The 13,732-nt window shown below is 42.6% G+C and overlaps 2 protein-coding genes across 8 annotated transcripts in view; one reads left to right on the forward strand and one right to left on the reverse strand.

Annotated features, from left to right (window-relative positions):
- c8h7orf25 (chromosome 8 C7orf25 homolog) overlaps nucleotides 1-7,617 on the forward strand; it is a 126,240-nt gene extending 118,623 nt beyond the window's left edge. Inside the window, exon 4 of the mRNA XM_080193617.1 lies at nucleotides 7,584-7,617. The gene's annotated coding sequence lies outside the window, so the exon portion shown is untranslated. The remainder of the gene's footprint in view (nucleotides 1-7,583) is intronic.
- Nucleotides 1-13,732, reverse strand: part of amph (amphiphysin) — a 204,037-nt gene that overhangs the window by 99,359 nt on the left and 90,946 nt on the right. The window lies entirely within an intron of this gene.

Raw genomic sequence — 13,732 nt, forward strand, 5'->3', positions numbered from 1 at the left:
TCTAGCGGCAGGGGGATTAGCAGGGTAAATGTGCAGGGTTACAAGAATAGGGCCTGGGTTGGATTGTGGTCAGTACAGAATTGATGGGCTGAATGCCCTCCTTTTGTACTGTGGGATTTTATGATCTATGATTACTGCGAATTTAGACTAGCTTTACTCAGATGGTGGGGTTTCCCTTCCAGCCAGCTGAAGAGTTGGCCAACACAAAGTACCCCAGAGCCATTTAACACTCCAACAAGTGTTAATTGGCTAGAGGCAGGCTTCCACCTCTCACTCGGGAGGAAGTCCTGCCTCAGAGAACTGATGACTAGTCAGATTGATCAGCTGCAGTCTAGACTCTGTCTGGCTACCCGTTATCCCAAAGTAAATTTCAAAACTATTTCTTTAAGTGTAAATTGCTAAGGGACATTCTGTGACCATGTAAGGTGTTGTAAAAATACATAAGAACATAAGAAATAGGAGCAGGAGTAGGCCATCTGGCCCCTCGAGCCTACCCCGCCATTCAATAAGATCATGGCTGATCTGTTGTGGCTCAGCTCCACATTCCCGCCCTCTCCCCATAACCCTTAATCCCCTCTCTTATCAAAAACCCATCAACCGGTGTCTTAAAAACATTTAGCGAGGTAGCCTCCACCACTTCAACGGGCAGAGAATTCTACAGAGATTCACCACCCTTTGAGTGAAGAAGTTCCTCCTCAACTCCGTTCTAAACAACCCCCCCTTTATTTTGAGGCTGTGCCCCCTAGTCCTACTGTCCTTTCTGAGCGGGAAGAGTCTCTCCACCTCTATCCTATCCATCCCATTCATCATCTTATACGTCTCAATGAGATCTCCCCTCATTCTTCTAAACTCTAACGAGTACAAGCCTAGTTTATTCAGCCTCTCCTCATAGCTCAACCCCCTCAACTCCAGCATCAGCCTAGTAAACCTCCTCTGCACTCCCTCCAAGGCCAAAATATCCTTGCGTAAGTACGGCGCCCAAAACTGCGCACAGTACTCCAGCTGCGGCCTTACCAATGCCCTATATAGCTGCAGCAAGACCTCCCTACTTTTATATTCAATCCCCCTCACTATGAAGGCCAGCATCCCATTCGCCTTCCTGACCACCTGCTGCACCTGCAAGCTGGGTTTTTGCGACTCATGCACAAGGACCCCGAGGTCCCTCTGCACCGTCGCCTGCTGCAGTTTTTCTCCACGTAAGTAATAATCCTCCCTACCATTATTCCTACCAAAGTGGACCACCTCACACTTGCCAACATTAAATTCCATTTGCCAGTTCCTGGCCCAATCGCCCAGCCTATCTGGATCCTTCTGCAGACTCTCCACACCCTCCGCACAATTTGCTTTTCCACCAATCTTGGTGTCATCAGCAAATTTCGACACCATACACTCAGTTCCCTCCTCCAGATCATCTATATAAATGGTAAATAGCTGAGGCCCCAGCACTGACCCCTGAGGCACTCCACTAGTCACCAACCGCCAATCCGAATAGCACCCATTGACCCCCACTCTCTGCCTCCTATTTGACAACCAATCCTCTATCCACGCTAATACAAGTCTTTTCCACCATTATTCCTATCATTTTCTGTCTCTGTTGAAAAGTTTCATGGTGGTCTAAAACAAACCCTTCAAAAACAGTCATGTTCTATTTTACCTGCATGTTTCATGCATAAGCACACCCAATTCTCTCTGAATATCAGTTCATTCAAGTTTCACATATTTTTAAAAAACACTCTGCTTTGTTATTCTTCCAACAAAGACTGCCCCACATTACACTCCTTCTGTCATTTTGTTGCCCACTCACTGCACCTGTCTATAACTCTATGCAGCCTCTTTTTGTGCTATTTGTAACTTGCATTCCCAGCTAGCTTTCTATCATTAGAATTTACAATTAATATTGATTGTAAATAGCTGAGGACCTAGCATAGATCCTTGAGGAACTCCACTAGTCACAGCATGCCAACTTAAAAATGGCCCATTTATAACTAATCCTTTGTCTACGCTAATATATCAACACTGACTCTTTGTGCTCTTATCTTGTGCATGAACTTTTTGTGTGATACCTTATGGAATGCCTTTCAAAAATCCAAATACACTATGTCTACTGATTCCCCTTTATCCACTCTACTAATTACATCCTCAGAATTTGCCAAACAGGATTCCCCTTTCGTAAAACCATGTTAACTTTTTCTCATTGTGCTTTTAGCAGTGTATTGTTAATGCTTCCTTAATAATAGTTTCTATCACTTTCCCAATTAGGGGTGCATGGCTTTCAGTTCCACGTGCTCACTCTCCCTTCTTTCTTGAATGACGATCTTATTTGGTAACTTCCGATCTTTTCCAGAAATCTAGGTAATTGTGGAAAATCACAGCCAGTGCATCCACTATCACTTCAGCTATCTCCTTTGGAACTCTAGGATGTGGGCCATCAGGTCCTAGGGATTTGTTGGATTTTAGTCTCTTTAGTTTTGCCAGTACTTTTCTCTGTTCATATTAATTATCTTAGAACAAAGAACAGTACAGCATGGTCAGGCCCTTCAGCCCACCAACATTGTGCCAACACAGATGCCTCTCTAATCTAATATTTTCTTGCATCTATGTGGTGCATATCCCTCCATTCGCTGCCTATTCATGTGCCATCCAGATGCCTCTTGAACACTGTATTAGAATCTGCTTCCGCCACTTCCTCCAACAGCGTGTTCCAGGCAATCACCACTCTCTGTGTAGAAAATTTATTTCTTCACTCCTATTTGCCCCGAGGTGACCCTCTAGTTCTGGTTTGTAACTTGTGTCTTTTACTGTGAAGACAGACATAACATATTTGCTCATTGCTTCACACCCCTGATAATTTATCATCTCTCTGCTTCTAAGCAACCAACCTTTACTTTAGCTATTCTCTTCCTTTTCATAGTCTTGTAAAATCTCTAACAATCTGTTTTAATATTCCTGGCTAGTTTGCTCTCACATAATGGCTGGATTCTCTGGTCGTGCACATCCCTCTGCCAAAACCCACGGGAATAGAGGACTTGGCACTCAGCCAGATCTCCGTTCATAGCAGTGGGACCAGGGAATTCCAGGCGTGGGCGAATTCAGAGAATCTGGCCTCATGTCTTGTCCCTTTTTATCAAGTCCAGTGGCCCTCTGCTGATTTGTGAGCGCTTTGGGAATGATATTTTGAACATTTCAAATCCCTCTTGATATTTTTGTTATACAATTAGGAAGTACTGATTAGATCCTTTCATGGGAGAGATCTGTTGATTTAAAATAAGGAGGGGATAACTATTTCCTATAGTCACATTCCTATTACCAACCGGTGAACAACAAAGCTTCCCAAAGAATTGGTGGCAGAATCTTGTGATAAGAACAAAGAACAACACAACACAGGAAACAGGCCCTTCGGCCCTACAAGCCTGCGCCGCCATTTTAACATTCAGTGAGCGCCTCATTCCAATCCCTCTTCTACCTATGACCTTTGTCTACGCCTATTGGACTCCACAATAAAGGTGTGCAAATTTAGAGAATTATAACCAGATTGAGGGACGCTTAATTTAGGGACAATTTGTTAACACCAATCAGCTTAAGACCACGTTTTTGGGGTGTGGGAGGAAACAGGAGCACCCGGAGAAAACCCACACAAGCACGGGGAGAATGTGCAAACTCCCGCAGACACTGGCCCAAATCCACGTATCTGTGCAGCAAACAGTGATAGTCACTGAACTGTCATGTTGCCCGTCAGCTGGTCCAGTTTAAGCATACACTGACGACGTGAAGCACTAGGCAACTCTCGAAGGAACATCCAAGAGCAGCCCTCGCACGACCCACTGCGTGTATGCCCCTTGTTGGACATGATAGTGACGGAGGTCTTGGCTACGGGCTAGAGAGCTGGCGGGTCCTCTGTGCCATCTCTTTTCGTGAAAGTCCGGTGCATTTTATGCTCTTCAGGCACTTTACTGGCCAGCAGTAAGGACACCAGGGCAGAAATCTGCCCTATCACAAGCTATTGGCCAGTCAGAGGTCAGCAGCTCTTCTGTAGTGGAGGAGACTGTACTTCCTTCCAGTGCTACACTCATGCAAGGCCTAGGGTTGAGAGGGGCCCAGGCATGGGTGAGTGATGATGAGACGGAAGTCACGGGATGGGGTGATGGAGGAGTGCTGTGCCTGGGGTTGACAGTGAGGCCAGGAGAGAAATATCAATTTAATAGGAGGTAGGTCCATTCAAAAGCCCATTCAAAATATAGCCAGGTAAATAAACGTAATCTCATTCACATTATTATTCTCAGGGAAGAAGCTTTGCTTGAGTTGGTTGGTACATGTCCTCAGACTTTTGTATCTTTTTCCCAATGGAAGAGAGTACGTACGGGGTGCATGGGGTCCTTAATTATGTTGGCTGCTTTTTCACTATCGACATGATAAATATATCAGAAAATAGGACAGGAAAGTAGATGAGTACCTGCTCTAACAGAGATTGATAGACCCACAATAACTACCTGTACCTTTGTTGCAGTAACATATCAGGAGTTTCAGAGTATGCAGGCAGGCCGTAGTACCTATTTACACATCATGTAGGAAGACTTTATTTTGTTGCACCCTCCACTCCCCTACCTTCCCAATGTTGTCGGATATTCATTCAGACATGTGCCTTTGAATGAGGGTTCTTCTGGCATCCTGCAAGCAAACAAGGGTTTGCCTGTTGCGCTCCCTGCTTGGTGAACCCCTCGCCTGCTACTTGATTAATATCAGTGGTGCTGCCATGAGGCCCTTAACTGGGCATTCACTGCTCATTTAAGGGCCTTAATTGGCTGCAGTGCATTCTGACTATCCATGGACCTTCCTGCCATGGTCTTTATCAGAGTGCAAGCAGAAGATGCAAGACTTCCCACCCACCACCTTCCAGTCCAATTAAATACTCCCCCCTGTCACCAAACACTCCACTGGGTAAGGTACATTGTTCTGCTCTGGGAGAACAGAAAACAGTCATGCTGTACGACAGAGGGTGAAACCTTCCCAAATCTGCAGGGAGCCTTGTATACTGAAGACGCATATCGCAAAGGTTAGCACTTTCTCTGCAAGATTTTCCACTAATATTTGTAAAAATCAAATGCTGTACGCGTCTGATGTTCCAACATGTACTCTCTGCATGCAAGGGATCTTGAAGGAGTGCTTGGTTGGAAAATAACACCTTTGGGTATTTTGGTATCAGGTGCTTGATGCTATTTTTGGCATCACATCCTGGCTGCGTATTTATGGAACAGAGGTGTTTTTATTTTGTTAAGTATCCTCATTGAAAGAGGATTTAAATATATGCTGTCAGTGTTCCCAAGTCCCTTGGAACAACTCCAATATCAAAGAGCTTTCATGGAAAAATATATGTATTCTACATTTAGTTTAAAATGGAAGTAGATAATTCTTTCTGTCCCCTTGACCAATACCTGAGTAACTAGTCAAAATATAGCCAGGTAAATAAATGTAATCTCATTATTATCCTTAAATTATATAAGACTGAAAGGCAAATCTCAATCACCTCCATTGCTACAGTCAATCCAACAAAATAAAGTCTCCCTACATGATGTGTAAATAGGTACCATGGCCTGCCTGATGCTCTGAAACTCCTGATATGTTACTGCAACAAAGGTACAGGTAGTTATTGTGGGTCTATCAATCTCTGTTAGAGCAGGTACTTATCCACTTTCCTGTCCTATTTTCTGATATATTTGTCATGTCTATGGTGAAAAACCAGCCAACATAATTAATCCCCCATGCACCCCATATGTACTCTCTTCCATTGGGAAAAGGATACAAAAGTCTGAGGACATGTACCAACCAACTCAAGCAAAGCTTCTTCCCTGAGAATAATAATGTGAATGAGATTACATTTATTTACCTGACTATATTTTGAATGGACTTTTGAATGGACCTACCTCGTATTAAGTTGGTATTTCTCTCCACCCTAGCTATGACTGTAACACTGCATTCTGCACTCTGTCCTTTCCTTCTCTATGAAAAGTATGCTTTGTCTGTATAGCACACAAGAAAAATACTTTTCACTGTATACTAATGCATGTGACCGCAATAAATCAAAACAAATCAAAAATGACCTTGGTATCGTTTTCTGAAAAGGGGTTCACCTGAGTCACCAGCCTTTATTACTGTTGCAAACAGCTTCCTTAATTAGTATTGAAAATTTCATGCTGGGTGTAATTAAGACAAAAGTTCTTGCTGTTTAGGGATTTGGTCTAGGACTATCAATGATTGTAAATTGCTTTGGCAGAGGTGTCACCTTACTTGTCTCCTCAACCTCACTTGTTACAGTTTGACGTAGATGATAGCCCAAGCCTAGGTAACATGGGGGGAGGGGGAGGGAGAATCTATGTTCCTGACCTTGCCTGATGTTACTGAAACACCTGCAAACAGCCCAGAATTAAAACCTGAGCCAAAAATCTCAGCATATTTGGACAAGAATAAAATTGGTGCAGCCAAAGCCACCTGGATGCTGCCTTGCCAAATGGCAATCACTCGGTTTGGAACATGGATCTGAAAAGCAGATGACTAAATAAGAAGAGTAAGCTGTACATGGAGTGAGGGGTTGCCCAAAACAGAGTTCAACAGTGAAAAATATTAGAAGACCCAAGACCCACTTTTAATTCAAGGCATGATGGGATTGGGTGAGCATCGTAATTGTGTGAGGCCTGGAGAGATTTGAACTCCTGGGCAAATCCACTCGGAATCACTGGGCTGGGGGGGGGTGGGGTCAACAGGTATATTATATCCTGAATGGTCTTGACGAGGTGGATGAGGAAAGGCTGTTTCCTCTTGTTGGTGAGTCCAGGACTAAGGGGCACGGTTTTAAAATTAAGGGTCACCCTTTTAGTACAGGTATGAGGAGAACTTTTTTCTCTCTGAGTGTTATGTGACTTTGGAATCTCTGCCTAGGAAGACGGTGGAAGCGCGATCACTGAATATTTATTAAGGCTGAGGAGGTTGATTATTATTAAGGGAGGGAATCAAAGGTCATCAGGGGTAAATGGGAATGTCAAACTCAAACACAAGCTGATTTTGTTGAATGTAGAGCCTGCTCAGGGGGCCAGATGGCTGATTTCTGCTCCTAATTTGTATATTTGTATGTTTCAATTTGTCATGCTACCTTTAAACACCTGGGTACATATAATCATAGAACCATAAAAACCCTACAGTGCAGAAAGAGGCCCTTCAGCCCATCAAGTCTGCACCAACCACAATCCCACCCAGGCCCTACCCCCATATCCCTACATATCTCACCTGCTAATCCCCCTAACCTAAGCATTCTAGTACACTAAGGGGCAATTTTAGCATGGCCAATCAACCTAACCTGCACATCTTTGGACTGTGGGAGGAAACCGGAGCACCCGGAGGAAACACTCGCAGACATGAGGAGAATGTGCAAACTTCACACAGACAATGACCCGAGCTGGGAATCAAACCCAGGTCCCTGGAGCTGTGAAGCAGCAGTGCTCACCATTGTGCTACTGTGCCGTTACCCTTGTTATTGCAGTGCCTTTCAAATTGTACCTTTGGTTCACATTAATGATTCTCTTTTTACATATTAGTGAGTCCCTTGATGCCTGCAGTGAGACCTCTGACACCTCCTGAAAACCAAGAGTTAAAATGATCCTGGGTAGGAGCACAAGGTGAATGGAAGTGTCAGTATCCTGTCCCTATTTTAGTACCCATATGCCCTATTACGTTCAGGTGTAGGAGGGTAGGATTGGGCCTTTATTCTGTACAAACTAGACTGTAGTTGAATGGTGATAAGCTCGACTTGTTTCTCCAAGTCAGGGAAAGATGTAGAGGGAAAGCATAGACAAGGGTCACGGGTGGAGAGGGGACTCATAACGTTAAAATGGCGGCGCGGGCTCGTTGGGCCGAAGGGTGCTGTGTTGTTCTTTGTGTGTGGTTCAGGCACAATGAAAGAGAAATATAAAATAACTTGCAAGAATAAGAGTGTAATTTAAAAAAAACCCTACCAAGATATTTCAAGCTTATTTGTACCAGATGAGGTTGAAATGCACTTCATCATTCACCTACACCATTGCAACACTGCATTAAGACCACAAGTTTCATTGGTTAATTATTATTTATAGTTTGTTTGCTTTCAACCACTAACGATTTTTGAAACTTTGTTTCACTTCATTTCGAACAAGATGTTAATCAAGTATAATATAATGATATACTTCTGTACTGAAAGTGGATGTGTACATTAGCACAATTTAGTGATTGTGTGTTACAGTTTAACTTTTATACAACACTCATCACAGTCACTGTCTTAAATGGTACACCTATAATGCAGGAATGTTTGGAGATATGATCAGTGAGTTAAAAAAAGAGAAAGCGTTGCAGAATTTCAGAATAAGTGACCTATATTTACTTATCACTTCATGTAAGCTAAACAGTAGAAGCAGTACACTATAATCAGGACTAAACAATTCCACAACCAACAGATCAGATCTTAGCTCTGTAGCCCTGTCACACGCAGTCATAAATGGTGCTGAACAATTGCAGTTAACTGGAGGAGGCTCCACAGTCAACCCATCTTCAATAATGGTGGAATCCAGCACATAGTTGTCATAGAATTCTTACTGTGCAGAAGGTGGCCATTTGGCTCATCGGGTCTGCACTGACCACAACTTCACCCAGGACCTATACTCATAACCCCTCATATTTACCATGCTAATCCCCTGACACTAAGGTTAAATTAGCATGGCCAATCGCGTAGACAATGTTCCTCCGCACATCTTTGGACTGTGGGAGGAAACCGGAGCACCCAGAGGAAACCCAATGCAGATGCTGGGAGAACGTGCAAACTCCACATAGACAGTGGCCCAAAGACAGAAATGAACCTGGGTCCTTGGCGCTGTGAGGCATCAGTGCCTACCACTGTACCACTGTACTGCCCCAATCAGTGCAAAAGATAAGACTGAAGCCTTTGCAGTCACTTTCAGCCAGAAGTGCCATGTGGAAGATTCATTTTGGCTTCCTTCTGAGGTCCCCAGCATCACAGATGCCAGTTTTCAGCCCATTCGAATCAATCCATGTCATATCAAGAAATTGCTAACTTCACTGGATGTAGCAATGGTTATGGACCCTAGCACCATCCCAGCTGCAGTATAGAAGCCTTGTGCTCCAGAATTAGCCGTCTACCTGACAATGTGGAAAAGCACCCAGTTATGTCCTGTCCACAGTGAGGGGGACAAATCCAAACCCCTCAGTTACCAACTGGCAGCCATCTCTCTGTCATTAGCAAAAGAAGATGTAATTGACAATGCTACAAATCACACGTACTCATCAATAGCCTGCTCACCAATGTCGATTTGGGTTCCGCCAGGGTCACTACTGAGCTTCAGGCCTCATCCACACTGTGTGCAGTCTAAACGTGGACAAGATAACTGAATTCCAGGGGTGAGGTTTGGATAACTGCTCTTGACCTCAAGGCAGCATTTGACTGATGCGACATCATCATCTAGCAAAACTGAAGGCAATGAGAATCAGAGGGAAGATTCCCCGCTGTCTGGGTTGGATTGTATGATCAATCTGAAGGGAATATGAAGTTGGGATGCTAAAACAGATAGCAGGACTGAGTAATTTCTGAAGTGCATTCAGGGGAATTTTACTGATCAGTACTTATCTGACTAAATGAAGAAGGAAGTATTGGGGGAACTGGTTCTGGAAAATGACAAGTCAATTAAGTGTCAGTGGGGGACATTCAGGCGATAGTGATCATTCTATCAAAATAGTGATCATAATATCAAAAAGTTTAGATTAACTGTGGAAAAGGGCAAAGAGTAATCTAGATTAAAAATGTTTAATTGGAGAATGAGACTGTTATATATTTGGGGTCATTGTTGCATTGTAGTGCCATCATTTTAAGAATCTAGCCACGTGCATAGTTTGTGATGTCAGAATGTGTAGTTAGTGTGTATCCAATCCCACATGCTACAGCTTCACGTTCTTTTGCCCTGGGAACGCAGGATGTAACATAATAAAATGAACACTGGTGACAAGGAATGGATTTAATTCTTTTTCAGGCAAGAAAAGAAAGTTGGAGCTACACTTATCAACTGAAACTTTCGCTGTTGGGGCAGAATCAATGGGTCAACCTATTACACCTGGCATCGGACTGGTAAGGTTGTTGGAGAGAGAAAAAATGATCCATACCTAAAATTAAAGCTGACACCCAGAGGAGTTCAGACTGTAGAGCTTGCTATGTGCATAGTTCAATTAAGGCACAGAGGTAGAGTGGAAAGGGAACTTTCTTGCATCACATTAAATCCAAGGCAAGCTGCTATAATTGTCTTATATTACAAATTACCAAATAAGCTAGAAAATTCATATAAAGGAAAGCTCCTGGAGAAACACTGCTGAGCGGATTCCAGTATCAGTGTAAAATGTCAGGACAGTTAGGCGCCATTGGCCCATTCGAGGAAGAATCCAAGAATTGGAAGATTTCATTAATATATCTTATGGCTGATGATATCATCGTCCCTGCTTTCCTTCGCACCATTGGCAGTAAATCTTTTAATCTACTCCAGTCTGGTCCAGCCTGGAAAATTACATAGCAAAATATATCACAAATTAACTAAGATGCCAGAGGACCATTCTTCACCCAAACCATTAATTTTAGTTTTAGGTTCCATAGGAGAAACCTCTCCAATAGACGGAGAGAATATAACACAATTTTTTGCGACTAAAGTGTCTTGCAGAGCATTGTGAACTTGGTGACTCTCTGGATACTATGAGAGACCATCTGGTTTGTGGGCTAAAGTTTGAGGCTCTGCAGCGGAGATTGCTAACAGAATTAAATTTGTCTTAGAAATAGCCATTTTGATGCAACTCATAGCTAAGGAGGCTTCTCAGCTCAGAGCAGGCATGAGGATCCATAAGTTGGCCTCTGCCGGAGAAAGTCTATCCAGCAACAGGCTTATCATGGTGTGCAAAAGCAAACCAGTCACAGATTGAGTGCTGATGCAAAGACAGCCAATGCAAAAATTGTAGCAAAATTGGCCACAAGGTTGCTGGAGGAAACCAGTTTCTTCAGAAAAGAATGTCCAAAGGAAGAAGCAGGACACGCCTAAACAAAAGGAACTCCACCAAAAGGATTTATAGTGTGGAAGAGAAAAATAATAACAATGAAAACAGGGCTGGTGTGCGTGCAATGGTAAGATCACCTCCATGGAATGCAATCAGCAGTCACAGATCTTATGAGAAGGTAATCCCAAATTATGCTTATTTCGATAAAGAGAGCATGTTTAACTACGCAGCTATACCACTAATGAGAAGTGGGTTCCTGCAATAGTATTGGCTCAAACTGGTCCTATGTCCTATACAGTACAAACTGAAGGTGAGTTACTGTGGAGACAACACACACAGATCAGTTGTTAGCTGCATGCATCAGTGTACCAGTGCTGTGTATGCCAGAACCAGCTCAGGGTGAACTGCCATCCATACTACAGGATACTGTGACTGCAACTTCTGCTCCATCAGCCGAAAATGAGATGGTGGAAGAATCCCTTGCTGCTATAAGTCTTTGTTTTGCAAAAGAGACTGTCACACTTTCCAGGGTAGAGGCATCCTCTGAAGACCCAGAAAATAGCTCTAAAGTCAAGAACAACCAAATCCCTGAAGCGCACAGGCAACCAGTGTGGATAGACGCCCACCAGATCGTCTTTCCTATTAACTATCATTACTATGTAATGATTCATTGCCTGCCCTTGTGTATATGTTTTGATGACTTTGTAAAAGTACTATGATTATTTGTTGCTGTGTTGTTGCACTGTCATTTTGTAGAACTAAGAGCAATGTAATAAATCTGCATTGTTGTTTGCATCCAAACCCACATGCTACATCACATTCTTTTGTTGTGAGAATGTAGTACAGAACAGAACCAATTTTTGAAGGTTGAGAACAGACTTGTTCAATGTAATTTAGAATCAAAGATTGACAGACAAAACTGGAATCAGACAATGGGTAGCACTTAAAGAGGAGCTAATTAGGCTACAGTTGAGGTTAGCACATCAAAAACCAGAGCCCCTTGGATACTGAAAAAGATAGAGAGTAAGATAAGGCAGAGTAAGATAAGACAGGATAGATGTCAGGCTGATAATACAAGTGAGAACCAAGTTGAATGTAGAAAGTTCAGAGGTTCATTGGAAAATTAAATAATAGGCAAGAAGACTCTATGGGAAGAAACTGATAATATGAAAAGGAATGCAAAAGTCTTCTATAGGCATATAAATAAAGGGTAACAAGAGGAGGTGTGGAATTGAAAGGGACTGAAAGGGGATCCACATATGGAAGCAGAGGGCATGTTTGAGGTGCTACATGAACACTTGGGGGGGAATTTTCCCATCCCTCCCACCATGGGAATTGTAGGGGGTGGGGGCACAGACCATGCAAAGGTCCATTGACAGTGGCGGGATTTTCCAGTTTTGGGGCGAGAGCAGACGGAAAATCCCATCCCCTGTGTCTACCTTTACCTAGGAAGAAGATATTTCCAAAATCATAGTGAAACAGGAGATGGTTGAGAAACTAGGTAGGTAAAATATGGATAAAGAAGAAACTTGACTGTGAAGTTAGTAAGTCACCATGATCGGATGGGATGCATTCCAGGATACAGGTGGAAATTATGGACCAACTGTCTATGATCTTCCAATCATCCTTAGATATGGTGTGATGTTAGAGGACAGGATAATTGAAAATGTTGCATCCTATTCAAAAAAGAGCATCAGAATATACCCAGCAACCATAAGCCAATCAGTTTAACCTCAGTGATAGGGAAGTATTTTGAAATTATAATCTGGGAGGAAATGAACAGTCACCTGGACAAATCCAGATTAAGGAAAGCCAGCGTGGATTTTTTGAAGGCAAGTTGTGTTTAACTAACTTGATTGATTTTCTTTGAGGTGACAGGAAGGGTTGATGAAGGTAATATGAAAAGAAGAAATTGGAGCTGGAGTAGGCCTTTGACTCTTCAAGATTGCTTTGCCATTCAACAAAATCGTCACTGATCTATCACAATTCCGCCTCCCTGCACAATCCACAAATCCCCAATTCCACCAGTTTCTAAAAATCTATTGACCTCTGTTTTTAATATACTCAATGATTATTTTTCCTACCAAAGTGGATGACTTCATGTTTTGCCATATTAGATTCCACCTGCCATATTCCTGCCCCTCACCCATCCTGTCTCTATCCCTCTGCATACTCTTTATGTTGTTCTCACTGCTTACTTTCCAACCTAACTTTGTACCATCAGCATTCTTGGATATGTTACACTTAGTCCACTGATTTAGTTCATTAATGTAGTTTATAAGTTGCTGAGGCCCAGGTATTGATTATTGCAGTACCCTGCTAGTTATAGCCTGTTAACCCAAAACATTTATTCCTATTCTGTTTTCAATCCATTATTCAATCATTTATTCATACTAACATATTACCCCCAGTTGGATGAATCTTAATTTTGAGAAATAAATCTCTTAAATGGCACCACATCCATTGGTTTTCCCTTATTCAACCTACGTGCTACATCATCAAAACTTCATTAAACATGATTTCTGTTTCGTAAATCGGTGTTAACTCTGTATAGTCACGTAATCTAATGAAATTAAAGGTGTGGTGACAGCGTGGATGCAAAGTTGGCTGAACGACAGGGAATGGAGATAGTGATGAACAACATAAAATTAGAAAGCCCTGGAAATACTCA

This window comes from Carcharhinus amblyrhynchos, chromosome 8 (genome assembly GCF_965287045.1).
Source record: "Carcharhinus amblyrhynchos chromosome 8, sCarAmb.v2.hapA, whole genome shotgun sequence".
Classification (NCBI taxonomy): domain Eukaryota; kingdom Metazoa; phylum Chordata; class Chondrichthyes; order Carcharhiniformes; family Carcharhinidae; genus Carcharhinus; species Carcharhinus amblyrhynchos.